Genomic DNA, 26,852 nt, shown 5'->3' on the forward strand with positions numbered 1-26,852 from the left:
GAGCGTGGGGGTTTTTTTTGTTTGGTTTGCACTGGGCTTTCCCGGGGAAAGAGGCTGGTTTGGGGCATCTCTTTGGAAAGAGCGGAGAAATCCCTGCGTGGAGGGTCCCGTTGGGGCACCCTCACCCCACAGGTCCCCCCTTTTCCCAGCCCCCAGCTGGGTTCCAGTCTGCCTCCCCATCACTTCTGGGGAGAAGAGTGATGGGGGGGGAAGGAAAAAAAAAAAAACAAAAACAACCCAACCCCAAACAAAAACCCACCACATCATGGAACAAAAGAGAGGTTTGAATGGCTGGGAGATGAAAACAGTCATTTTAAATAAAAAATACAAACCTACTGATTTTTAGCTGGGTACATAGAAAAATCTGCAAAAGGGACCATAATGCAGGAGCAACAGCAGCTTTGAAAATTGCCCTAAAACCTACGAGCCCCCCTGAGCTGACTCTGCCTGCGTGGATCTGGGGGGTCCCGGAGCAGCCAGCACGGTGCTGGGTCCTTTCTGCACCCTGGCCATCCCTCCCCTGCTGAGCTGTGTCCCATCAGCAGCCCCCAGATATTTTGACACTTGCAGAAAAAAACTTGGATTCTTAAAAAAATAAAAAGCATTCATCTTTTGAATGCCCTATCAACTTTGCCAAGCTATAGTGGGACAGAAGTACTGGAAATCCTGGAAAAATAATGAGTGATTTATGCAGTTTAAGCTTTCCACTTGATCCTCTGATATTAATTTCATTGGTTTTAATGATTGTTTTTTCATATCTAAACACAGCTCCTATATTTATAGCCATAGAGATTAAATATTGTATTTTTTCAATTTACAGCACAGAAAGCACTGCAACTAGATTATTTGATTTTTTAAAAAAAACTTCACATTTGTCCTTTTTACCTGCTGGCATATTCAGTCACTATTTGATTACATTTATCATAAGCAGGGCACAAACTAGCACATTTTGTGTCACATACATAATTTTTAAATTAATTAAAAGTTATTCCTTCCCAACATAAAGCCATCACTGAAGCGAATACAATTGCGTTTGCCTCATGGATGTGCACGTATATGCTCACACAGACATACGTGCGCGCAGATAATGGTGTTCTATATTTCATATTTGTCTCACACTCATGCCATTTGCCAAGTGTGGACAACTTTTCGTCTTCAACTCAGAGTTTTAACCAAAAAAAAAAAAATCAAGGTGTTTCAGGATAGAAAATATCTTCGTAAATCTATAAATCATTGCTTGTTGTTGCTTCTGCTTCCCCAGGAGCCACAGACAGGAGCCAGGAGCCTCCTGTTCTCACTCCTCTCTTGCAAACGGCGTAAAGAGATTTGTCCCCAGACCCTTCCCAGCTGCGAAGTGGCACGAGGTGCCCTTGCACAGCCAGCGGTCCCTTGCACAGCCACCCAGCACCCTGCCTTGCTCCCCGCACCCCTGGTGCCACCCAGGCCGGCTGCAGCGTGGGCATCGCTGCACGGAGCGCCCCCCCCCCCCCCCCCCCGCCTTGGCACTGCCGCTATCCAAAAGCCTTGGCAAGATGTTTTTGCCCTCATGCCCAGTCCTCACGCTCTCTCCTGCAGCCTCAAACCAGTTTCTATTGTCACCGATACACAGACTTTAGGAGGGAAAAAAAAAAATTAATGAATCAGATATTCCAGGTCCTGCAATGCCAGGGGCTTCCCAGCACTGGGATGGGGAGACCACTGACCCAGCAGGGTAATTTTACAACAGAAAAGTCTCAGAGCCCCCATAAATTACACTTTATATTTCTTTTCAGAATAAGAGGGTCGCGCTGGAACTGAAAAATCAGCAAGTTTCATTTTAGGGGAGCGCCAGAAAGGACGCATCAGCAAAACTTCCAGTGGTTTAAACGTGTATTTTAGTGTTTCCTTCTAGAGGTTGAAACTTTTTCTAACCTAATAAAAGGCAAAAGTGGCTTTCAAAGCCAAGCATTGCTCTGAGCTGAGCTCAGCTAGGTTGAGGGTTGTCTGCTTCCCCCCAAAGCAGGCCTCTTTTTCCCCCTAAAAAAAAAAAAAAAAAAAAAAATCACACAAAAAAAACCACTCCCTGGCTCAGCCTCATCCTTTTTCCCCCTCCTCTATAAAACATTGCATCCCAATGAAAACACTTGGACCTCGTGGGAAGTAACAAATCCCTCCACGCAGCTCTGCAGCGGGACCGCGCTGCCAGGCTCTGTGCAAACCCATCCTGAGACGGTGTGTTGCAACCAGGAAAATTTCCTGAAAACATTTATTACCTTTGAAACCACAATCAGAGCCCAACACCCCGTTATTATTCCCTTTCGAAAGCAGACGGGACTATTTCTCTGCTGTTGCTCATCTGCTGTATGCCATACCCCATTTCTTCCTAATCCCCCCTTAGAAAATAATAACATCATTTGGAAGACCATGAAATCATACGTACGTATCCTTTAATTATATATAAATAATTTCTGATAACGTCATCACAGCTTTTTATTTCATTCTAAGCCTGATAACTTTTATTCAGCCTTTATCTTAGGCATTGCCTTTTGCTGCGGGAGCGGCCAAGGTCTGATCCTTCCCTCTTTGCATCGCTGCAAGTAGCACAGACAAAACCTGCGTTTTTTGGTGCGTGCACAGTTAAGCAACAAAGCAGACTGGATCCTTGCTCCCACCCTCCGGCATGGCATCCCAGGGAGGTCTCCATGAACTGGGATGATTGCTCCGGAGCTTGCTGGTGTGAGGCAGCGCCAAAACCTCAGCTGGGTAACGGACAAAGCCAAACCTGTGATAATTTACACCCAACGCAGCTCCGACTGGGGTGGTGTTTAACCTGTTATTTCAGAGGGATCGGTTTAACGTTCTCCACATGGATTTTCCCTGACCCCCCAGCCCGTAAGCGCTCCAGCTCCAGCAGTAGTTATGGGATTTAGTGCACAAGGGCTTCTAAGATCACTGATCCTATTAAACTTCTGCAAACAGGCAGGGTAAGAGCCCAGGGCCGAGGAGGGGGCCACAGGCACAACAGCAATGACCCCAGATCCTTGGGAAAGACGATGTGCATGTGCGTTCAGCTCAGAGGAGCCCTCTTCACACTCACCCTGATGCTGCACCCCAAACACAGGTCACGGAACCCCCATACCCACGGGCTGAGACCTGGGTGCAAATTTGCACCCAGGTCCCCACACTCAGCAGAGTGGTGGGTGCGAGCAGGGGCATGGGGTGAGATGGAAGGCTGAGTGCTGACCCCCAAAACCCAGGGTCAACCCACGGCCACCCTCCCTCGGCTCTGCCACCACCAAGCAGGGCCAAGGGCTCACCTTCGGGGACCTTGAGGGTGCTGTGCCAAGCCCTAAGCCAAACTGGCCACGCAGCCAGGCCAGTGCCCCCTCCCTAGGGGGGCCAGTGCCGCAGCATCCCTGCATCCCCCTTCCCTCGAGGCTACGTGCCCCTGCAGTAAGGTCCCCCCAAGTCCTACCCTAGAAAAACCCTAAACCCCCAACATCAAGGGGGGAAACGGGTGCAACCACCCCCCTGAAACCCCAGCAAACCCATTTGCTTCCCGCTGAAACCCACCAGTGTTTCCCAGTGCCAACAGAAAGCTCACGCCCTGGCACACACCATGGAGAAAAGAGGGCAGCAGCTGCCAGGCAGCACCAAAGCGATGACATTTATTGGGGTGGGGGGGTCGATGGGGGCAGCTGGCTGCTGATTATTTTTTTTTTAATTCATTTTCCTTTAAATAAGATTGTTCCAATTAACAAAGCACTCGCCCAGAACAGGTTTCAGAGAGGGAAGAAACAGGCACAGGATGCGCGACAGCCACACACACACAAAAAGACTCGGGGAGGGGAGGGGGGGGGGAGTGGAAGAGGAGTCCAAATCTATTTATACGTGTAAGTCTCTCGTCTAAGCCGATCCAAGCGAGACTAGCGTGGAGGCTGTGGGGTGTTATTTATGATTTTATCGAAGGATGTACCCAGCTGGGGCTTTATAGGAATCAGGTTTTATCTCCCCCTGACCAGGGAACGGCATCTGTGGGGTCTCTCCCACCCACCAGCATTCAACCCCCTTCCCAAACCCCATTCACCTGCCCCACACCCAGCCCCTTTGGGATTTGCACGGTTACCCCTTCCCACAATCTGGAAAGCTCTGGGACGTGCCCCACGGAACCAAAAGCAAAGACTCGGCCGCTCGGAGCCCGGTTGGTTTGTGGGGTGATGCCCGGGATGGTTCATGGCCCTGGATCCTTCCCCCATCCCAACTTGCCGTACCTGCTGCCGCACAACAGCCCTTTGTCTCCCAGCCCCTTCGTGGGGCTGCCCTGCGTTTTAGTGCCATTAACGTCCAGAAAATAAATGGAAAATAAACAGTCTCTTCACAGCTGAACCACCACAACCCACCCACCCCCCCCAACACCATTAAGACAATGTTGAGCCGCTCTGTCAAATATTCCCTTTTAAAAATGCCAGCACAGTTGAAAAGGGATTTGTTTTCATTTAAGGCAAAAAATTACCCATCTTCCCTAATAAATATTTTTCCTCATTTACCCTGCAATAGTATATTGATGAGGGGTTCATCTGATATTATAGCCATGGCAGGCAGCAGCAGCACACGCTGCAGATCCAGGCATCAGGATTATCACGACAAGGCATCGCTGCTCGGTGCCACAATTTTAAACCTCAAGACCAGCTGAACTCCGTGATGCTTAACTTGATGATTTATTAATATTTCATATCTAAAAATTAATTTTTTCTAATTATCCTACCTATAGAGCACAGGGAACTGCATAGCAATTGGCTAAATTCAGATCTGGTCAAAATATTTTTAGCATGTTTTTTGGCAATGTTTTGCAATATTTTTGTCAAATGCTAACTATGACTGTATGGCTCTCATGACAAAAAAAGTCTGGTTTATTGAAAGAGTTTTTTCTTGTTTAAATACAAGAAGCTATTGATTTTTGTTTGACAAAAGTTTAAATGAATTCCCATGTTCTGTTAAAAACAAATTTAGCAGACACCCCCCTTCTCTACGGCACTTTTTTTGGCAATATTTTTTGCAGGTGAAGGCAGGAATCTCCCAAGGGATTTCAGCAATTCCATCACGCACAAGCCAGCCCTCCTGCAGCTCTTGTGCAGTCCTCTCTCCTCACTGACGGGGCCAGAACCAGGCAAATATTTATTTTAAAGTATTTCTGTCCATACTGATAGCCACCACGGGGTCCCTCGGCTGGTTCAGAGCCAGGTGGCACTTCCCACCCTCCAAACCTTCCTCCTGGCACTGGCCAGGGATGAGGGAAGGAGCAGTTTGGGAGAGTTTTGCTGCTTTTTGGTGAAGTCCAGGGGTGAGAGGGGGACACAGGATTTGCAGCCCCCATCCCCTGCCCAGGGGATGCCCACCCCAGCCCACCCCCATTTTCCACCCAGGCACGGCAAATCCTGCTTTAAATCATTTCACCAAGCTTTTAACCATTAAAATAGGGACAATTTTTAACCCTTGCAATTCCTTTGCTGCAACCCAGGAGATGGTTAGCACTGAGCGAGGGCAGGATCTGGCCCCCAGCCCATTGCTCCACTGAGAGCATCAGTGCCCATCCTGCCCCATGTCACCGCATCCAAGCTGGGTCTGCTTGTCCCCACAGCCCACTGCCATGCAGGGCTGGCATTTGGGTTTTCTCGCATTTTCCACGACTCTGCGAAGGTGCTGGGGACGCGGGGCTGCACTGCAGTTCCAGGGCCAGCACCAGTAGAGGCTCCCGGAGCCGCTTTCAGCCCTGCCTGATACTCCCAGCTGCTCTGTCACCTTCTCCATCCCCAAAGTATTCCTGGCTCAGTCACCTTCCAGTCCCCAAAGTGCTCAAGGGGCTCACGGGGAGTCCAGCATCAGGTCACCTGCCTGCTCAGCTTTCTGCTCCTGATCCAACCCCTGCACAAGCAGGTTCAGCTCTGGGGGTGCACATGGAGTGGGGGACATTTGCTGATGTCTAGCACCGGGCAAGCATCCACCCATCCTCCTCCTCAGCAGGGCAAAGCCACCTCTGCTGTTGCTCCTCTTCCCCCCTCTTTTCAGATACCTCTTGGTGTCAGCCAAAGAGCTCAAATATTAGGGCAAGGAATATTAGGGGAAGGCAGGGCTGTTGCGCAGCCCCATCTGTTCCCCACATGATTTTCCAAGGGAAAAAACAAACAATTATGCTTTTAAAAAATAACCCTCTCTGCGCCGAGTCAAGCATTTGGCAGGAATAGCTCAAAGAGCGCCCGACTTTCCTGAGAGCTGCCGTTGGATTTCTGGGGGTGCCAGCACGGTTTATTCACAGCTTTTACCTCCTCCATGCCCAGCTTTGGTCTGGATATTTTTGGGGGGGGTGGAGGAGGACACATCACCCCAGTCCACCCCTTTGAGACAGGCAAATGAGCCTCCTCCGTGCACTTTGGGTGCTCAGAGCTGCCAGAAAGTGGGTGCAGCCTCATCCCAGCCCTTTCACCCCAAGCCCTGCAGGCATTGCTCACCCCAGGGCAGCTCTCAGACCACACTGGGGACACCGGAGGGGCTCTTTGGGGTACCCAAGTAACCATTTGATCCATTGGAACATGAGCAATAAGCACAAAAACCTTTGTGAATCACCTTCCCCGAGCCTGGAGCCGCTCAGCTTTTCCCCAACCCTTGCTAGGGGGGGGAAGCAGCACCATACCCCCCACCCCTGGGGCAAGCTGAGCATCCCAGGCTGCTCCGGTGGGATGGAGAGGAGAGGTGGCAAGGGACAACCTGGGGTTCAGGGGTGAAAATACCTCGTTTGCACACAAGAACCCCAAATCTGGCCAAAGCTCAGCACCCAGGAGCTGCCCCAGTGTTATCTTAGCTTTTACTGGTGTCATCTGGGGGATTTGATTGTCTGGACTGGGGCAGGAGGGGAAGCGATCATCCACTGAGGGCTGAAGGGCTTTTTCCTTCCAGTTGTGCACAAACTGAAGCTGTTGGGGATGTCACCAACACATGGCTTTGAGGGTGGAGCTGGCTGGACATTTTTCTGATGGAAAATGATGATTCATCAAAAGCAAGATGTCACGCAGAAACGCAGTCCACTTCTACAAAGAGTTTGTTTTGAAAGAGAAATTGGGAGGGGAGCAGCACTGAAACGAGATCAACACATTTTGCTTTGGGCTCTTCAAGAAGTAACACTGAGCTTGTTTAAAAAAAAAATCACTTTTCATTTGACTATTTCGCATTATAGAGTCTAAAGTAATTTACTTGGCAATTTCACTCAGAGAAAAACATTGAAGTTTCAGCTCTTGTTCTTCCTCAGAAGTGGAAGAAAGGGGGAAGGAGAAGGGAAGAAAAACCTCAAGTATTGCCGATGAATTTAAAACATCCTGCTCCCCTTCCGGCTGTCTTAATGAGATCAGTCTTGAATCTATAGGAACCCTGCTCCGGAAAAAATCTCATTCGAATTTTTTTTTTCCCAACAACAGAAGATTAGGAATGGAAATGCCCATGGGAAAGGAGCAAGTTGGAGAACACTTTTTTTTTGTGGTGGGGGAGAGGGAGCTTTTGGAGAGAAGCAGGAGAATGTCCCATGGGATGGGGGAAGGGACCATCTGGAACTACTTGTTGTAGCTGATGCAACATCGCGGGGAGCAGCACCAGATGAAGCGTGTTGAGGTTGCGCCGAACCGCCTCCCCTGCAGCCATTTCAATCCTGATTTACCCCACCGAAACCAGCCTGGGATTTTAAACCCCAACAGCCGTGCTTCTGTCCCTGGCCACATCAGGGAGCACAGGCTCCAGACCTTTGGTCCAGGGAGCTGCTGCTGCTGGAATAGGCAGCTTTGCTCTGGAGAAAAGCAAATTCCAAGCCTTTTTACGCCAAAAAAAAAATAATTTAAAAATCATCTAGAGGAAACACAGCAGCAAAGAGCTTGTGGATGAGGTGGAGCAGCAATCCAAGCTGCAGCTGCTGGAGAGGCAGCAGCCGAGCAAGGGCTGCTCCCAGCCCTCTCCTTTGCAGGAGGATGCCAGGAGATGTTGGAGATCTACTGCACCAACCATGCTGGGATGGGTGATCCAGAGCCCCGCAGCTGGCCACAGCTCACACTGCTGCACCCCTGAGGGCAGAGATGGGGCTCAGGCTCCTTCTCACCCCAAAGGGCCAGCATGGCCACCTTCTCACATCAAAGCTCCTCCCAGGAGCAAGCGAAAGGACCAAGGGAGGCTCTTGGTCCTCCATTGAACACTCTGCATGCAACTGGTACCAGGCAAACCAGCACCCGAGACAAACAGAGGAAAAAAAAATATCCACACTGCTCGTTTCCATTTGGTGGGGTTTTTTGGTTTTGGTTTTTTTTTGGAAAAACACTTCCAACCGTAGGAAATAAGATAGGATAGAGCTGAAGGGATGGCCAAGTCCTGGCAGACTCAGTCCCCTGCTCCTCCTCTCCATCCCATTCTCCAGCACCTGCCTGGGGATAGCACTGCCTCCCGCTCCCCCCAACAGATTTTGAACCTCCACAATGGCACAGGCAACGGTGCCGGGCCGATGCCAGCCACATCCCGGGCTAACGCTGCCACCCCTTTTGTCTGAGGGCATTAAAACGCCAGAAACGTTGGGGTGGTGGGGGACCAGGAGGCTGTCAGCGCATGATGAGTGGCGGCGCAGCGTTACCCGTCTGGCACCGGTGCCCCTCGCCACAAATGCCATTGGCAAAGCTCTGCACAAACATCTTTTCAGGGCTCGCCTGGTTCTCCCGGCTGCCATAGAAACCCCTGTTTAGCTGAAAGTATATTAAAGGGTGGCGCTGGCCCTCGCACTGAATTCATCACATTGTATTCCCCCAGAAAAAAAAAAAAAAAAAAGAAAAAAGGAAGAAAGCCCACCCCTTTGTGCCTCTGCCTTCGCTTTCTCTGTCCGAGGGAGATGGTCGCTCTCCGGTTCATTTTGTACTTGCAATCGCATCTCCCCCCGCTCCCCATGCACGGTACAGCCCTGGGAAGGACCACTGCATCCCACCAGCCTTCACCTTCTGGCCTCCTCTCTCTGAGTCTCCCCAACCACCACCAAGGAAGCACCAAAAAGCTCCTCAGAATAATAATAATAAAAAGCTGATATGTGAAAACCATGGGGGTAAATTGTAAATTGCTCGTTGCTCCTCCATCCTGCTCTTCTCCGCCCATCCCTCCCCAGCACTACAGACAGCCACAGGCTAAATCCAGAGTTGCAGCCAACAGGGTTTTTTTTGGGGGGGGGGGATGCAAGAAGTACATTTGGTCACACACGTCCCTTTTCCTTCCAGGTTGAATATGAAATTTCCACCTCAAACAGCAGCAAAACCACGATGGAATCCATCTCAAATACAGAGAGAATCGAGGGGTATGATTTGAAGAGGTCTAAACCCGTTTTTTTTCCCCCCCCAACCTCTTTGCAAGCTCATCCCCTTGACAGAAGGAAGCTTTGCCCACCCTCACCAGCCCCGGAGGGACCTCAGGGGCAGCAAAGGGGTAATTTAGTCGTTTCAGGCGCATCGGGCAGCGCGAGCCGGGAGTCACCTATTCAAGCAGATTTCATGCCCTGCCACGGGCTGTATCTCTCTATCAGGGCGGCCGGTGGAGGTCTCACAGCAGCACCCGTGATCCCCCTCCAGCCCAGCCCTCATCCCACCACCGCAAAGACCCAAGCAAGCCCCCACATGCTCTGGATTTACACCCACGAGGCAAAAGTCCAACTGTGTTCATCAAAAAAAGCCCAGCACTTGGGGGTTAGCACCTGTATTTCTCTTCCAGGCAGGGGAAATCTCCCTGTTTCTTGCAGAATTTGCTTGTGGGTTGTGATGAATTTTGCTGTTCCCCACCTCCTCCCTCCAGAAGATTTAATTCTGTTGGACATTCCCTCCCAAAGCCTCCCATTTCAGCCGAAAGGAACTCATTTTGCCCAAGTTTATCGGCCGTTATTTTTGCCAATTCCCTCTGCAGAACAGACCTCAAATCTAAACCGAACTTATTGCTCGCACGCGCAGGGGTGGCTGCGCACAGCCACTGTCTCCAACCCGCCACGAAAATATTGCTTCAATTTCCAAAACCTTTTGAATTACCCATTTCATTTTTGAACCATTTATTTTTACCTCCACCCACAATAAAAGCAGAAAAGATCAAAGCCAAGGCCTTTTGTGGCTCGGGGTGCCCCTGCCACCAGCATGCTTTGTTTGAAACCCCCTCAAAAGAAACTCATTTTGGTCAAGAGCCAATTATAAAAATTGGGTTGGGGGTTTGCTTAGCTTTAGAGGTGTAAAACTGTAGTCACACCAGTAAAGCTACCAAGTGGCCACGCACAGGTGGTGCGGTAGGCAGGGTCTAACTCTGCTGGAGCAGAGGGAGCACGGATGGAGGGGACGGAGGGATGCGGGTTAAGGACCAGGGGAGAAAGGTGGTTTCTCGGCTCAGGAATGAGCCCTTCATTCCTTATCCTTCCTGCACAGCAGCATTTTTGCTTCCCCTGCCACCTGCAGCAAGTCCTGGCGTAGGTCCTCAGGAGCACAGCGTGGCATTTGCTTGCCTCCAACAGCTCAGTGTATCCCCAGACACACTGCGGGTGGCAGGGGGGTGTCCCCACCTGGCCCCACACAGCCCCCCAGATGCCAGCAGCAGGGTCAGGACTGCAGACATAGCCCAGACCAAGCTGAACATGGGTGCAGCAATGCAGGGAAGAGTGACTAAACAGCCAGCCCCTTCCCAACCCCACATTGCAAGCAGGGGGGGCAGCTGGGTGCCTGCTCTGAGGTGGCCCCCCCACCAGGACCAAGCATCTCATGGCTCCGTAGCACTGTACAGCCTCGCTGCAAGGATGCACGCACACCCCCCCCAAAGGGTTTGCTAACCTCCTCCTTGTGCTGCAGGAGCACCCACCACCTCCAAAGCCACCCCACAAACCAGCCCAGGGCAGCCACCAGCATCCCCCCACCATGACCCAGGGAGCAGAGGAGCCCCCAGCTCAGGCCCACGCCGTGTCCCACTCGACGTCATGGAAGTGGGGGGACCCTGCCACGCTGGTCTGGCCGCTCTCGGCCGATCTGCATCACAAAAGCCCCATTCTTGCGAACTTGGGCGACCTCCCGACCTCGCCAGCTCAGGGAGTGAATGGCTTTAGTCTGCCACGACCATCATGTCACTTTGATTAGTGCGTGAATAAACTCTCAATCCTGGGCTGGGGGAGGCAGGGCTGGCGGGAGCCGTGCTGGCTCGCAGCCCTGGCCGCAGGGACAGCACCCTGGGTCCCACACCCAGGGGTGGCCACAGGGATCCCACCCCCCAGAGCACCCTCACCGCTCTGCCAGCCAAACCAGAGCTGGCAACCCACCCTGCGCGCAAGGGGCCAGTGGCACCGCGTCCCATCTCGGTGCTCGGAGGTGACCCCAAGCCCTTCCCACCGCTGCCACCTCCCTGAGGGACCTCGATGGTGAGCAAAGCAGCCAAAATTAAAACCTTACGGACCCCCAGGGAAATACCACCAGTCTCCCTCGTTCCTTCAGTGCCCAAAACGTAGGTGGAGGCATCAAAAGCAGCGCCGAGGAAGCTCCCTGTGCCAAAGCCTGCTGTAAGCACCACTTGAGCAGGATCCAGCCCAGGTCCCTTCAGCCCCTGAAGGAATTTGATGGGCTGCAGGAGCCTCTGAAACACCCGACTCTTCCCAAATAGCCAAGGGAAAGAGCAGTGAGGGCAGCCACCTCTCCCCAGCCCAAGGCAGGATTTTCTGAGCACACAGATGCCTCCAGAGCCACCCAAAGCTCAGCCACCCGCTTCTGTGACAACAGGCAGCTGGTGCCACTCACCCAGAGGAGGGATGGGTGCTGCGGGGACAACTGGTCTGCCCTTCACCCCAAGGATGCTCCTGGCTCACCGGGGTCCAGCAGCTGCATCCAGCTCAGTGGGATGGTCACACAATCCACACACCCCCGGCTAAGAAATCAAGCATCATCTGGGGGGACCAAAAAAGTTTGCAAGAGCTGATCGCAAGCTTTCAGGCTGGCAGAAACTCACGCTTTTGAAAGAAAACCTGGGGGATCTTGTGTTTCAGGAGGCCCTGAAGTACGCTTCAATTTACAAGCCAACTTGCAGCACCTAATGAGTCTCAAACATCTGCTTTGGAGGAGAAGCTGAACTCTTGCACATCCCTCCCGCTTGCTACGCATCCCACAATATCTAATAAACCCCGAGTTGTTCAACACCTATCAAAACTGCCAAAATATCACCATTTTAAGTCTCAAAATGCAAGATCTGTAGAAAAGGGTTAGGAAGACAGTAAATTAGGCCCTGCATGAAGGGCTCTACATGGGAAGCTAATGACCTTTTGTCTCTCCTGTCTACAGACGGGCCTCATTTGCATGTATGCAGTTGGAATAATCTCGCCCATATTTCAAGCGTGTGGCTGCATCCCCGCGTCCTCCTCCAGAGAGGTTCCCTCCCGCTGTGCATGCCATTATAATAGTGCAGCCACTTCAGACTGCCTTTAAAACCACCTAGACACCAGCCAGGCTTCTCCAGCCCAACAGGAGGCTCTCCCCATGGAAGAGAAAGAGACTTTTGAGGCCCCAGATGTGACAAAACTGAGAAGTCCCGATGCGGCACGGCTGGGGGACACCCTGAGCTGTGAGACCCTGACAGCACTGCCCACACCTCAGCTATGGGGAGCATCCCTGGGCTTTGGGGGAGCTGCTCCAGTAACAGCCCCCACCCTCCTCTGGGGACCAAGAGTTTGGGTTCATTGCAGATTTATGGAGCACAAACGTTTTTTCCAGATCCCTGCACTGTGAGCTGAAGCCCTGGGCTGCCCTTTCTTAGGTGCTTGGAGGTGATTTTTGAAGCAGTTCCTTCAAGGTCAAGTTAAAAACATTGGATGTGGGAAATCTGGGTCCCCACCTCTCCCTGCTCATGTTGCTTCTCCTCCAAGCTTGGAGGTCTCACAGAGCTGTTTAACAGCCCATGGTGGATCTATGAGCCTGACCGGGGGAGGTTGTGGTTACAGGGGCCAGAGCAGTTTTTTGCTACGTCCACAGATTCCCACTCCAGGTGTGCAGCACCAGAGCAGCCGCACTGGCAGGGGACACCTTGCCCAGAGAGCCAACTGCAGCACTCAGCTTCCCACTGCCCAGCTTCATCCATCTGCTTCCCCAGAGATCCCAAGAGCAGGATTAGCCCCCTCTCAGAGTGATCTGGATCTCAAGACTCAAAACGATGCAACTTAGGGAACACTGACCATGCCAGGACCCCAAAACACTGAGTGCCAGCCCCCCCTCCCTGACCTTTCCAGGGCTTCCAGCATTAAAAAAATATAGTTTTATTATTTATGCCACAGTCCCCCTTCCACCAAGCACCAAGAGCTGGCCTCAGTCCCTCTCCCTGCGCCAGGATCGGGCCCGTCCAGGCGCTGGGAAGGCAGCGCCATGGCAAACACAAGACCTCAGACAGGCAGAGCTGTCAATCCAGCCCCCATCTCTCAAAAGATTGATTAAGGACAAAAAAACCCAAACAAAATAGAAAAGGGAACTTATGGACATGAGCTGAGAGGCGGGGAAAGAGGGGAGGGGAAACGAGCCCGGCCAAGTTAAAATTCCGACGGAGAAGTTGCAGCTGAACTATAGAGTCTAGACAACCATTCACAGCCCCAGCCCCAATTGTTATATAGCCTCTATTGTCTTAATTAACCATTTTAGCCGAAATGGAAGCAGACAAATCTTTTCTTCTCCATTCCACCCCTCCTCTGCTGCACACTCATGCAGACAAACACAACCGAGTCAAGTGCTTGGATTTTAAAAAAAACCAACACACCCCTCGGCATATACACACACATACACCTTTTTTCGGGTTAGATCTTTGCAAGGTTCGTTGAGAAAAATCACTCGCCAAACAAGCACGGGGAGAAAAAAAAAAATAATGCAAATCCTGACGTAACATGAATGGGAACAAATGGGTTGATTCTTTTAATCTCCTAATGTGCTTAATAAAGCATTATTGCAATGCAAATTTTATTTTAATGCTGTACATATTTTATTGGACATGCTGGTAATTTTAGTTGGCCGAACAATCCGCTGCTTTGTTTTACCGAGTTATTTCTGTTTGGGGGGTGGGGGGGGAGGTGGGGATATTCTTGAGGGTATCTTGGGACTTCTGCCAACCCATACCCCCTGGGAATCTCTGCAACACACTCGTCAGAGGCTTAAGCCAACAATAAATAAATAAATAAAGAAGAGGGCCAAATTCTCCTCTCATGACCCCAGCAGAAATGCAGCAGCGATTCAGAAGCGCCTCTCCCCACCCTGAACCCTCACAAGTCCCACAGCTTCTTTTCCCTCATCCCACCGGTTACGTCCCCACCAGCTGCAGCCCATTTACACAGATTTAACGAGGTTTTAGTGGAAAAAGCCCAAGGAGCAAAGCAGACATGGACACCGGCGGAAGGCTCTGCCCTTGGTGCAGAGACGGTGCATCGGGGCGCGAGGACCTCGGTGCTGAGCCCTGCACAGGGACTCTCCAGCCCAAACCAAAGACAGGGCAGCACCTTCCATCCCCCCATCCAGCCTCCTCAAGGGTGGGTTTGGGATTTGTCCACAGGGAACATTCCCCATCCCCAGCTCAAGGGCTGCACATTGCCAATACAGTCCCTTCCGCGCCACAAGCCGAAAAGTGGCATCTCTGCAGAACCACCATCAAGCAGCACCAGCTTCCCCTAAAGAAATCCAGGTTTTATGAACATTTCGAGTGTAAGCCTTGCCCTGAAGGGGGGAAAATCTGCCTCATTTTATGCCAGTGTGTCAAGGTACAAACCTGATTGCAAAAGAAAGAAATTAGTGACAATTATAATCATCATGCCGGGCTACAGCTCTCTAATAGAAAACTGTCATTTTGGCAGGATAAATGCAGCTCCAAGAGCTCTGTAAAACAAACGTGTGCAAATGTGCAAGTTTGTGAACGCTCCTGAGTCCACTCGGAAAGGTTCGTTTGGGTTTTTTTTCCACCACAGAGCTGAGCATCAAACCGCGAGCGGTAAAACCCTGAGATGAGCTGAAGGGCAGGGAACAACCACCTGGAGCGTTTTGGGATACAAGAGGCACAAGGTGGAGAAGCACAGCAAAAAGATGCAAAAGCCTTTACTAAATGCGTTTGTGGGGTCCTGGAGCTGGGGACACCCCCAACAGCTGGCAACCCCTGCCCATTTTGCTGAACATCTCCTGCCGCAGCGTTTCATCAGGACAGGGGGATGAAGCGTTACTCTGACGATGAGGATGGGGTCCTCTGCTAAGGTGGAGAGGAGGGAGCCAGATTTTTTTTTGCAAAGACCTTGAGCACAGAGGGAGCATGCCTCGCTGCAAGCCTGGAAATCCAGCCCCCAAATCCACGTGGCAGCAGATTTGGGAGCTCACAGCAGCCTTTGCTGCAGGAGGTGGAGAAACCAGAGGCACGAAGGTCTCTCCTCCACCACTGGGAAGGTTGCTCCCCCCACCCCCCCAGGCCAGCGATGATGTCAGGATGCCTTTCAGCTGTTGATCACCAGCAGGGAATGGCTGCAGGAAGGATTAAGGGATTAACGTGGTCCAGGAGCTACTTCTAAGAGGTTTGCCACAGCCAAGAGAGCTGGGCTGCAGGGCAAGGAAGGCCACCCTTTTGCCTTCACCAAGGGGGCTTGTAAGTCAAAAAAGGTCCAAACTGTGTCCTGGCCTTTCATGGTCCTCCCTCAGGACCTGCCACAGCTCTGCAAACCCACTGAGCTGTCACTGGTGCCCTCCCAAAATGCAAAGAGCAGCATTTCTGGGGAAAAAAAAAAAAAAACATTTCTGCCTACCCGGTCTGCAAATTCCCGAATTCCCATCCCACTTCATTCCCAGAAGGTACACAGGGACACGGACCATGGAGACGTCATGCTTTGAACCCCACTGGGGATCCCTGAAGGACGTAAGCTCCACCACACCAGCTTGGCCTCCAGTCACCCCATGTAAGGGTGGGGGGGTGTCCCAGTCTCCAGCACTCACAACCAGCAAGTCCAGCACTGCACCCGTTCCCACCCATGCCACCTTCACTAGGGCACCCCAACCACTGCAAAACCAACATCATTAAGGTCTTCCAGAAAAGCAGACCCTACAAAGACGATCAGGGTCATCAACACCCTCCAAAAAACCTTTAACATCATCCTCAACAAGACAACAGCCAGATGTTCAAACACCCCAAAAAAAAAAAAAAAAAAAAAAGACCAACCTGACAGCAGAGGTGCAGGAGAAGCAGCACTGGCACAGAGGGACACCACAGCCTGCAGCAACACCAAAAACCACAGAGGAAGGCTGAGAGAAACCAAAGCTCTCCCGTGCTCTCCTTTAAATAGAGCAACAGCCCAGGAGCCCAGGGTGACCTTGATTGCTCATGGGTCTCAGGTGTTGTCTCCTCAGGCTCACCGGGTGGCCACCAGCTTATTCCCACCACCCAGCTGCTAGTGGTCTGCTTGGTGCCTACACAGCTGAGGTGCAGGGACCTCGAGCAGGTGGAGCTGGGGTGGTGGGAGCTTGGGGCATGATCTGACCATCACGTGCATGCTGCATCCATCACGTGCAAGCTCCAACCATCACATGTGTGCTCCATCCATCACGTGCGTGTTCCATCCATCAGGTGTGTGCTCCAACCATCACGTGCATGCTCTAACCATCACATGTGTGCTCCATCCATCACATACACTCTCTAACCATCATGTGGGTGCTCCATCCATCACGTGCATGCTGCATCCATCACGTGCATGCTGCAACCATCACATGTGTGCTCCATCCATCACGTGCATTCTCCATCCATCACGTGCATGCTCTAACCATCACGTGCATGCTGCAACCATCACATGAGTGAGTGCTCCAACCATCACATGCATGCTCTAACCATCACACACATGCTCCAACCATCACATGCGTGCTCCATTAACCACAGCGACAATCCAGCCATCATGTGCATGCTCTGCCCAGCCAGACCTGGCTTAGGGAGGGCACGGGCAAGACATATGCCCTGGAAAGGAGGTGGAGAGGTCCAGAGGATGGCAAGGGTGTTGTTGCCTTTGCACAACACACTAGAGTCTTCATCTTCGTTAAAGCCTCCAGGCACACTCTTAATGTTACCTCTCTAATAATAATATTTCATCTGCCTTATCTGATTAGTTTAGGCTCATTTGATTTTTGCAAAACACCTTTAATCACCTTGCAAATTCCCCATCATTATAAACAGAGCCACCACAAACATTTTCAGCAATCCAAGTTTTATTTTCAGCAATCTTTTTTTTTTTTCTTACATGCAAGAAAGGCAGTTGTAAAAAAAATATATAAATTTTTAAAATATGAACAAGACAGAGGCTGAGAAAACATTAACAAGGCCCTGTGCTTTTTGCTAAAGTGCCTTCATTTCATTATCATTAAATTTGCCTAGTAATTAGATTTCGGTGCATGAATATTTAAAAAAAATGTAACAGACAGGCTGTCAAAAAAAAGCACGACAACATCAATTCGATAATTTTTTAGACAGAGACATTCATAAGCAATTAACACAGATTTCCTGGGTTTGGAGACTTTTCCTTTCTTTTCTTCCTTTTTATTTTTTTCTTCCAGTCTCGTGTTCTCCACCTGAAATCGAAAGAAAATCCCTGTAAACATCAGCATTTCCCTTTCTGGTGGTTTTTCCCTGCTTTGCCAATACGGGAAGATGATCCCAGGGCCATTTTTCCCTCGCTTAGCATGCTCCTGTGCTCCTCTCCCCCGCCTCCCACCCCAGCCCGGTGAAACACAGGCAGGCATGAGGTTGGGTCATCCATCAGACCTCCCCACTCCTGCAGGACCGGATTAAATTAAGGTTGCATGAAGCTTCTGTCTTGATCTTCAGGCATTTCTGCTGAAAACAGTGATTTTGATCACTATTTGCATAATTGTACAGTTACGTCTTCACCGGGTCCCTAATTATACGATCTGTGTTCAACACTGCTCCAGACAGGGGGGGAGGCTTGCGAGGGGGATGCTAAACCGGCCGCTCTGCCGTTATCCCTGCATCCCTGGACCGCATCCTGGCTCCAGGTGAACTCCAGACCCTCTTCCCACAGCTCCTCCCTGCAGGCTTGTGGCCACCAAACTGCCGTGGGGACAGCCCCGTGCTTACCCTCCCCACTCTATTTGTGCGTGACGTGCACCGAGGGCGATGCCAGCCCCCCCAAAAAACAGAGGGGGTGTGATTGAGGTGCCAGTCTCTGCTCTACAGCTACCCAAACAACCCCTCGCAGAGCCATCATCCTCTGATTTTCACCCAAAGGGATGCAAAAGTCGAGGCGCAGCGCCGCGAGCCCTTCTCCTGCCCACGCTGCACATTTCCAACAGGACCAGAAGATGGATGGAAAACAACATAGTCCCAAATTTTCCCCTTTTTTCCCTCCGCAGAGGTCCCAGGAGAACCTCACGTGCCAGAAAAAAAATCCAGCCCGGGGGCTGTTTGCTGGGATGATTCAAGGTCTGAGCTATTTTGGAGGTGGGGGGAGCTCAGGGCAGGTTGGACCCGGGCCTGGCACCAGCAGAGACCCCAGACCACATTTCCATACGACTGATACGGTGCCAGAGACCCCCTGGACGTGCCCAGGGAGGAGCTGGTTGCTCACAATTGCCTTCTTGCACTTGCAGGGAGGCAAATTCCTGCTCCCTCCTGAGCTCTTCACTGGGAAAACAGCAACATTTGGGTGGATTTTATTTCAGGCAGAACTTCCAGAGTTCCGGGGTTTAGTCCTAACCCAACACCAAACATTTGAAATACTCTAGAAAAGGGGCCTCTTTCCTCTGTGCATCCCAAACCCTTAAAAAATCATGGTCTTATTTCAGCTAAGCCCTCAAAACACCGGCCAGGCTCCCACATCAGCTCTGTCCTCTCTTACAAGAGCAAAGTTTTGCAATGAGCCCCACTTGGGCCAGCTCAAGGCTGTTGCAGAGAAGTAGCCAAAATGATCTTTGCAGGTTTGAAAGAGCATGCACCGGAGCTAATAAACACACTGGGTGGAGAAACCAGCAACAAAAAACCCACCCAAAGCCCAGTTCTTTGACCTAAACACACACGGATGTTCAAAACCTGGGTCGCTCTTCTTTTTTTATGATTGCTCTCGTCACCATCATCATCTCTGGCAAATTAAGAATACACAAAACAGCCACACACAAAGAAAATCCTAGACCTCAACTCAGGTCATGCCTTCCTAAAATCTCCTTTGCAAGGTTTTATCGGCAAGAGCAGGGAGTAGAAGCAGTTGGTACAAGCAGCTGAAAGACCAAATCAAAAGCATGTGAGCAGATTAAAGAATCAATCTCTCCGTTTGATGCAGAGGAAATCCCACTAATTATAAAGAAGGGGCTTATTTCCTGGAGTCACTCTGTTTGAAGTCATCAAAACTAGTAATACTTAATTACTCTACTTTATGGAATATATAACATCGAGCCCCTTCTCCCACTTGCCGGTCCTCTGATGCCATCGTTGGCGCTGGAGTTTCCAGGGGGTTGTGGTGATGTTCCTCCTCTACCTATGCACTTATTTATTCAAATGAAGCCCTTAACAGCCCTCACACGAGCCTGTGGGGAAGCATTTAAACGTGCTTTAAAAGAAGGTTATAATGAAGAAGAAGAAAAAAAAAATAATGAAAAAAAAAATCCAGAGCGATTTAGCCGTGCAAGCTACCTGGCTATTATTGCAAACGTGTGTGCATTCTGTGCACGCCGTGCCTGCAAACATTTTCCAAATCTGGAATTTAGAATTAAACTGAACTGCAGGTATCTGCCTCATCCAAATCCTTGAAAAGGGAAGGGGGAGGTGGGGGTGTGTGTGCTGAAACTCGGCCCCCACCAGCCCCTCAGCAGCCCTGCAGACCTTATTGAGCAATCTTTGAGCGCCCAAGGAAGAGAAGAGTGAGCTGCCAGCTCTTGGTGTACGGACACATCAAGATTACATCCATAGATAGAAGAAAAAAAAAAAAATCCTCCAAAAAAATTTTTTACGGAGAAGAAAGAGTGACAGGTAGGCACAGGATCTTCTCAGAACTGGTATAAAGATATTTATCTTCATATCTTTATATCTTTATTATCTTCTCAGAACTGGTAAAACCATATTTAATATCGAGGAAGGTCTGATTTTCCTTATCTCTCCAGGTGGCCGTAGGGTGAACCTGGTCAGGACGTGCTTTGCTCAAGGGCCACCAGCTGCCACCAGGCTAAAGCTTCTGGAGCCAGGTGATTGACGTGGAGGGGAATCACAGCTTTCGTTAAAACACAAAGAGCAATAATCATATTTTTACAGGTGGAGAGAAACCTTGAAAAAAATTGGATCCAAGAGATTCAGGCGGGGAAAGGCAAGAAAAACTTCATTTTTATGAAGTGTTGCCATTCTCCACGCGCTCCGGAGTGCAGCCCTGGCACCGAAGCCGCTCCCAGGACCTCAAGCAAAGCCATCCCTGGCAAGGGAGTGAAGCCCACGGGATCCAAACCCTCTCCCAGGATGAGATGAGGCTCTCTAAGACCATCACTTTTCTAAAGGCAACCTCCAGGGAGCAGGTTTCATGAAAAGTTGCCCATTTCCATGGCTGGGGAGCACCGGGACAGCCCAGGTTTGGGTTTGACTTGCTCAACCCTGGCTGGTTACAAGACTTTTTCCAAATTGCTCTCTTTTGCCAACGAAGCTGGTAAATTTTGGAGGGTAGAGACAAGAGAACACCTCTTGTTCACCACCCCCACCCCCCCACCTACCTGAGGCTATAGGTGCTGCACAGCCATCACTACTAGGAGTAGCAATAATAAACCTCGCTGCTCCATCCTGGAGTTTCTCCCAAATAACTGCATCCAGGAGATGTGGAGCTATGTGCTACTGTTTGAAATTCTGCACATACCACCGCGCCTGGGGAACATCCCAGGAATGCTGCTGTGGAGTCATGGGGCTTCACAGCCAGGCATGGGGGGTGAAAAGGGTTTGATTTTTTTCCTTTTTTTTTTTTTTTTCCTTTTTTTTTTTTTCCCTAAGACAGAAAGGGAAGAAATCCGCTAAGTCCAGGTTTGACCTGACTGGGAAACGCAACTGGGCTCCATACTGGTCTGAAAAACCCCTTTTAAGATGCCTGATCTTTGTGAAAACACCAAACCAGCACACATCTCTACAAACCCCTCTGCCTGCACGAGGACCCTTGCAATTTTGCTGGGGGTGGGAGAATGGGGGAGTGCTTTGCTCGGCAGCACCCGCACCACAGGCTCAGCACCTTGGCGCTCCCCGGCTCTTGGATATGCCCTTCCTTGGTGCTTGTGGCAGATGAGGTCCCAGAAATGCCCCGACGCTGCCAGGCTCTGCGGGAGGATAGATGTGCAGTGTGGTGTCCTGGGGGATGAGAGCTCAGTTTCCAGCCCAGTGACACATCTGCTCCTGGTCCCCGATACCACGTGGCCCCACCGAGACTTTCTCTGCTTTCTCTTTTTTTCTGAGAGCAAGCATCCACGCCGAGAGGCACAGCTCAGAGCCCTTTTCTCTCCATCTTTTCCCTGCTTGCATAACGGGAATCAAAATACTATTTCCCAAGCAACACAGGGAGCCTTCCAACACTTAGCCCCTTGCAGCTGATGGGAATAGTTCTGAGCCGGACCTGAAATAAAATTCTCCCATCCCAGTCCCTCTGGAACTGAGGAAAACCCAGGATGAGCCTATTACTGATAATTTTTTGCTCTTCAGGTCTAAGGTATTAAAAAAAAAAAAAAGAAGGATCCGCTGAGAGGTGAACATCCCTGTGGTTGCTGGCTGGTAAGAGAGCAGCAAGAACGGATTTGGATTTTATCCAGAGAGGCTTTCGAGGGCTGGAGACGTCCTTCCCCACCATCTATCACACAGTGGCGAGGAGCAGAGCCAAGGTTGAGCACCAGGTCTCAGCCACGATGCCCCACTGTGGGTGGGAGGGAGCCCGGGCTGCACTGGGCAGCCAGATGGACTTAACACACACCCCCCAGCCCCCAGTTCCAGCCCTGTCCTACATCAGAGCTCCATGCAACACTCCCAACAGCGGACCACTAAAGTTTTGGGGGCTGCTTCTTTGCACGCTGCCCTGAGGCCACAGGCGATGGACGTTTCCCCCGTGCGACCTCAAAAAGGGATGCAGGCTCCAGCAAAGGAGGCAATTCCCGTTGCCTGAAAAATTGTGTTTCCCCGCAAGACCTAAACCTCTCTGTAAGTTAAGCCCAAGGGCTTAAACACTCTGCTCACGGGGGTCCCGCTCCTGTCGGCTCTGCCCTGAGGATGGGGCGAGCGGGTCCCCACCGCCGCCGTCGAACGGGGACCTCACCACAGCCCGGCCGCGGTCTGTTTGTCACTTTTCCTTCATTATTTGCAGTTTGTACACAGGCGTCATTAGGGATTCATTCGGTTTCCCTAGCAGCAGGCATTAGTCTGGCTTCCCTTTCCCCCTTCCCTCGCCAGCGCCCTTTATTTTTAGTGTCTTATTTACAGTTTGACAGAGTAACTGTAACCCTTGCAAGCTACTCCAGCGGCTTTAATCGGGGGAATAATGGGTCCTGTCTGGCGATGAATAGAATTTAGGGGACAGATTGTTCCACACTCGCCCGGTGGGGTAATTTATTTATGTGCGCACTTGTCAGGAGGAGAAAGGGACGGGGGATCTGTATGCACCGAGGACACTGCCAGCGCTGAAAGGGAAGGGAGAATGGAGCCAAACGCCCCAGATCCCGCTGCCCCCCCCCCCCCCTCCTCCGGCAGCTGAATGCCTCCGGTGGCCGTGAACTTGGAGGGGCCGAAAGCCCCATTCCCAGGCCCTCGGCACGTCAGCGGGGCCGCCGAGCGGCTGGGTTGCCGGCAGCGGGGCTGGGGGCTCCAGATGGGTCCAGCCACGGTGGGCAGCCCTCCCCGGCACTGCCCCGCATAGCCGCGGCGCGGGGAGCATGTCCCATAGCAACGGTACAGTAGCAGGAGCACAGCGGGGGTCTGGGAAGAGAGGCAAAGCCCTCGGAAAAATACAGGATGGGTCCAGACAATGGCCCCCTCTCATATCATAAATTACACGGCAGCAACAAAAGGGTATGGATCCTGCCCTCTTCTCTGCTCCCACAGCTTGTGCACTCACTGGGTGCCGCTGGGCATCCTTGGGCATAGGGAAAGTGGCAGCATGAAGGGTTTCCAAAGGAGGGAGATGGTGGCATTGTACCTCCTGGCCCATGATATCTCCTTCACTCATTCCCTGTCCCTCAAAACGCATCTCCTCCGCTCCTCAGCATGCCCGCTTTCTGCCCCAAAATGCTGCCGAGCATCCACTGCCTGGGTACCGGAGTTGTCCATCACATCGTGGCCGTGATCCCTCGGCCAATGCTAACCATACCCAGGATGGGGGAGAAATGGCTCCTGGTCCAGAGGTGGGATGCTTTCTCCTTCTTCCACTCTTCAGAGAAAAGGCCCTTTTGCTCCTTTTTCCTCTCGGTGGCTCAAGGCCGGGAGCGTTTTGCATCTAGAGCCGATAGCAGCAGCATCTCAGCTCAGCTTCTCCCATGAGCTTTTGCCTGGTGATGGCTGGGGCCAGAGCAGGCTCCATCGCAGCCCTCCCTGGGTTCCCATGCAAAGCAGGACAGCGGGATCCACCAAGCGCCAGGGCCACCGCAAGCAGGAGATGGTCCCCCTTAGCAGAGAGGATTCATCCCACCGAGACCCGGAGAAGAGGTGGGACAGATGTGCCGGGGGTCCCCTTACACCCACAACCACCAGGCAGCATCAGGCTAAAAGAGAAGGGGGGGGGTCAGGCTGAACCCACCCGGACCCAGGCACGGAGGTGCTGAAGCTCCACCAGAATTTGTTGCTGATGTTCTTTAAACTTGCCCCTGCTTGGCTTGGTTCCTACCTACTCTTGACGCCTTTTCTTCTTAAAAAAGCTTTAAAGTTAGCGTATAATTACACTTCCTACCTAAGCAAAGACCCTTTGTGAGTTGCCAGTGTGGTATAAAGACACCCCTGGTCTGGCTACACACTTTTTACCCCCGTCTTGGCTGCAGGGGCATTTGCCTTCACCGCTCTGTTGGTAGAGTCAGGAATGAAACCACCATGGCCACAGATTCCGACCCCACGCTGGTACGGAGCATCTTTCTGTTCCTGGGTTGTTTCCTTTTTACTGGTTTCCCAGTGTACTGGGATTGATGCTTAGAGCTGGGTGAGCCGTGTGAGCCTGAGCGTGGGCAGACATCCAAGCAAGCACCCAGACCCACCTCACCTGTGCCAAGTTCCTCTCCTGCGGGTGAGGATGCTACAAGGACCATGGCTTCTGGCTATGTTAGACTTTAACCGTGCAAGGAGCAAGCTAGGGGATGGCCTGGGAGGACTAAACCAGAGAGAAAGCACCAAAGATGTCGTCTCCAGGGGCCACAGTGCAGAGAAGTACAAAGTCTCCTCTGGATCTCCACTGGCCGGAGGACAGCCCGTGTGATGCTCCGTGCCTAAGGGTGATGCTCTGGCTGCTTTGGGAACAGGGGTCTGACCGATGGCCCCCACAGCCCAGGGACATGGTTGGTGAGAACCTTCAGCTAGCACAAGCACCTGGGAGTGCTGGAGCAGAGCTGCATGTGGAGGTGGAGCAAGGTGGGGGCAGTGCCCAGACACAGGGGCAGGACCTCATCCCAGGGGCTGTCCACCAGCTCCTAGCTGAGGGACACACTTGGACCAAGAGCCTGTTCCAGGGAAGACCTTCCCCTTGGCAGAGAGCTCAATCATGGAATCATAGAAGGGTTTGAGTTGGAAGGGACCTCAAAGACCATCTAGTTCCAACCCCCCTGCCACAGGCAGGGACACCTTCCACCAGCCCAGGTTGCTCAAAAGCTCCATCCAATCTGACCTTGAGCACTTCCAGGGACAGGGCAGCCACCGCTGCTCTGGGTAACCTGTGCCAGCACCTCACCACCATCATAGTAAAGAATTTCACCCTAGAAAGGAAGGATCAAGACCTCTCGTTGCTCAGCTGAACTCAAGCCAAGGCAAGAGTCCTTGCATACACTTCAAAAATGCAAGAAAAAGGGTTTTGCACCAGGACCCGGTGGGGCTTTTCACTGCCCCATGTCCTGCAGATGCGGGAGCCCAGCTCCTGAGGGTCGAGGGCAGCCCCTGCCCCACTCCATCCCACCGTGAGAGGAGAGCGGTGACGATCGGCAGAGAGACCTGCGGCATGATTGCGTTGGGCCTGGAGGGGGAAACCTCCTCGTTGGGTACAATGACTGTCTATTCTGCTGATCACAAGCCTAATCCTCTTTGGTTTTTAATTGGCATTTGGGCTAAGCTGATTTAAACCTCTTCACCTTGTTGGGTCCCCCCTCCCCACTTCTTTCTTTTCTTTTTTTTTTTTTCTCCTTTTTTTTTTTTTTTGACCAAATAACAACGCTGCCATCACCAAGTCCCCGGCACAATGACATCTTTGTGCGAGGGCGAGAGGAGAGGAAAGGGGAAGGGAGGGGGAGAAGGGAAATCTGCTGAACCCACTCGGAAACAATGCGGAGTTTGTGATTCAGACTTGACCACTGGCAAAGGACCCGCTTCAGCTGCGCCTCGTTAATAAACACACTGTCCCTTCCCAGCCCCTCTCCCCCTGCCCATCACCTCCACCTCAGGCCAGCTGCCCACCGGCATGGGTTCTACCTGTGGTCCCCATCCCTGATGGATGCAGCATCCCCACGCCCCGATGCCATCCGCCGGAGCGGTACCCACATCCCACCCCGGTCTCACCAGCGAGCTGCCCACAGGGCGATGCGCAGTGCTGGGACGGGGATGTCCCGGTGTCCTCTCCGCCCCACGTGTCCCCAAACCGGTGCTGGTGTCCCCACGCTGAAGCCCTGTGCTGGCCAGCAGCCCTGAGCAGCCTGGCTGGATGCTGGTGCAAATCTCAATCTACGTTGTGCTCCAGACCAGGGTCTGCTGGCAGGAGGAGGAAGAAGAGGAGGAGGAAGAAGAGGAAGGTGCACATGGGATCAGCTGTGGTGAGGGGCTTCTGCTGAGGGTCCCACAGGACAGGTCTTGCTGGCAGCTCCTGCACGGCCAGGGTCTCATGGCTTTTGGAGGGTGGGGTTTTTTCCACCTAGCCCCCACTCCTGGGTTCATGTTCTAGCGAGCCAATCTGAGTTAAAAACAAAAGCAACGGAAACACTTTTATTATCCTCTTTCCATTTAAAAGACAAAGAAAAAAAAAAAAACAAAAAAACAACAAAACCAAAACACCCCGAAAAAAACCCAAGGAGCCCTTTGTTCCTGCAGGTGGGAAAGGAACCTCTCACAGGGTTTGAGGATTAAGAGTTAACAAACCCGCCAGAACAGAAGTTAAATACAGAACAAAATCCACAATCCACGGTTGTTCAAGGTTTGGGTCCAGCGGAGGGTGAGGAAGGTGCTGGCAACAACGGAGCTTTTGGCTCCTCTTTTTCCCCAAAATGTTGTCACCATGGTCTCGCACCAGATCCCAAGCATTTGCCGTGGGGACACTCAGCCCATCCCACCAGGGTGCCAGTGCTAGAGACTGCCCAGTGTAAGAGCTTATGAAAAAGCTTTTTTTTTTTTTTAAAAAAAAAAACCAATAAAAATAAAAAAATCCACTTACTGGGAAATTCCATGAGAACTTTCCCCAGGACCAGAGACCTGCGATTCGCCAACCAGAAAGCAAGCAGAGCATCATGTAGGGTGAACCCACGCTCCTCCCTGGCAGGGAGAGAAAGAAAAAAGGATGGGAAGGCGTTAAATGTCATCCCAGTCCTCCCCGGGCTGGATTACACCAGTACAGGGAGATTACAGCCACGTTTCTGGCACAAAGTGGGAAGGAGGAAGAGGGAAGGTGACTGGAGAACTCTCAGCAT

At 51.6% G+C, this 26,852-nt stretch overlaps 1 long non-coding RNA gene across 2 annotated transcripts in view; it reads right to left on the minus strand.

Moving 5' to 3' along the window:
- Positions 1-9,380: 9,380 nt before the first annotated feature.
- LOC308054808 overlaps positions 9,381-26,852 on the minus strand; it is a 33,383-nt gene continuing 15,911 nt past the window's right edge. Inside the window, exons 3-5 of one of the 2 annotated variants that reach the window (XR_013924236.1) lie at positions 26,600-26,697; positions 25,735-26,122; positions 9,381-17,603 (exon numbers count right to left, since the gene is read on the minus strand). This is a non-coding gene — a long non-coding RNA (uncharacterized lncRNA). Of the gene's footprint in view, positions 17,604-24,130; positions 26,123-26,599; positions 26,698-26,852 lie in introns of those variants that run through there. The other variant, XR_013924237.1, reaches the window with a different exon arrangement.

Source organism: Falco punctatus, assembly GCF_963210335.1.
Source record: "Falco punctatus genome assembly, chromosome: 18".
NCBI classification, from domain to species: domain Eukaryota; kingdom Metazoa; phylum Chordata; class Aves; order Falconiformes; family Falconidae; genus Falco; species Falco punctatus.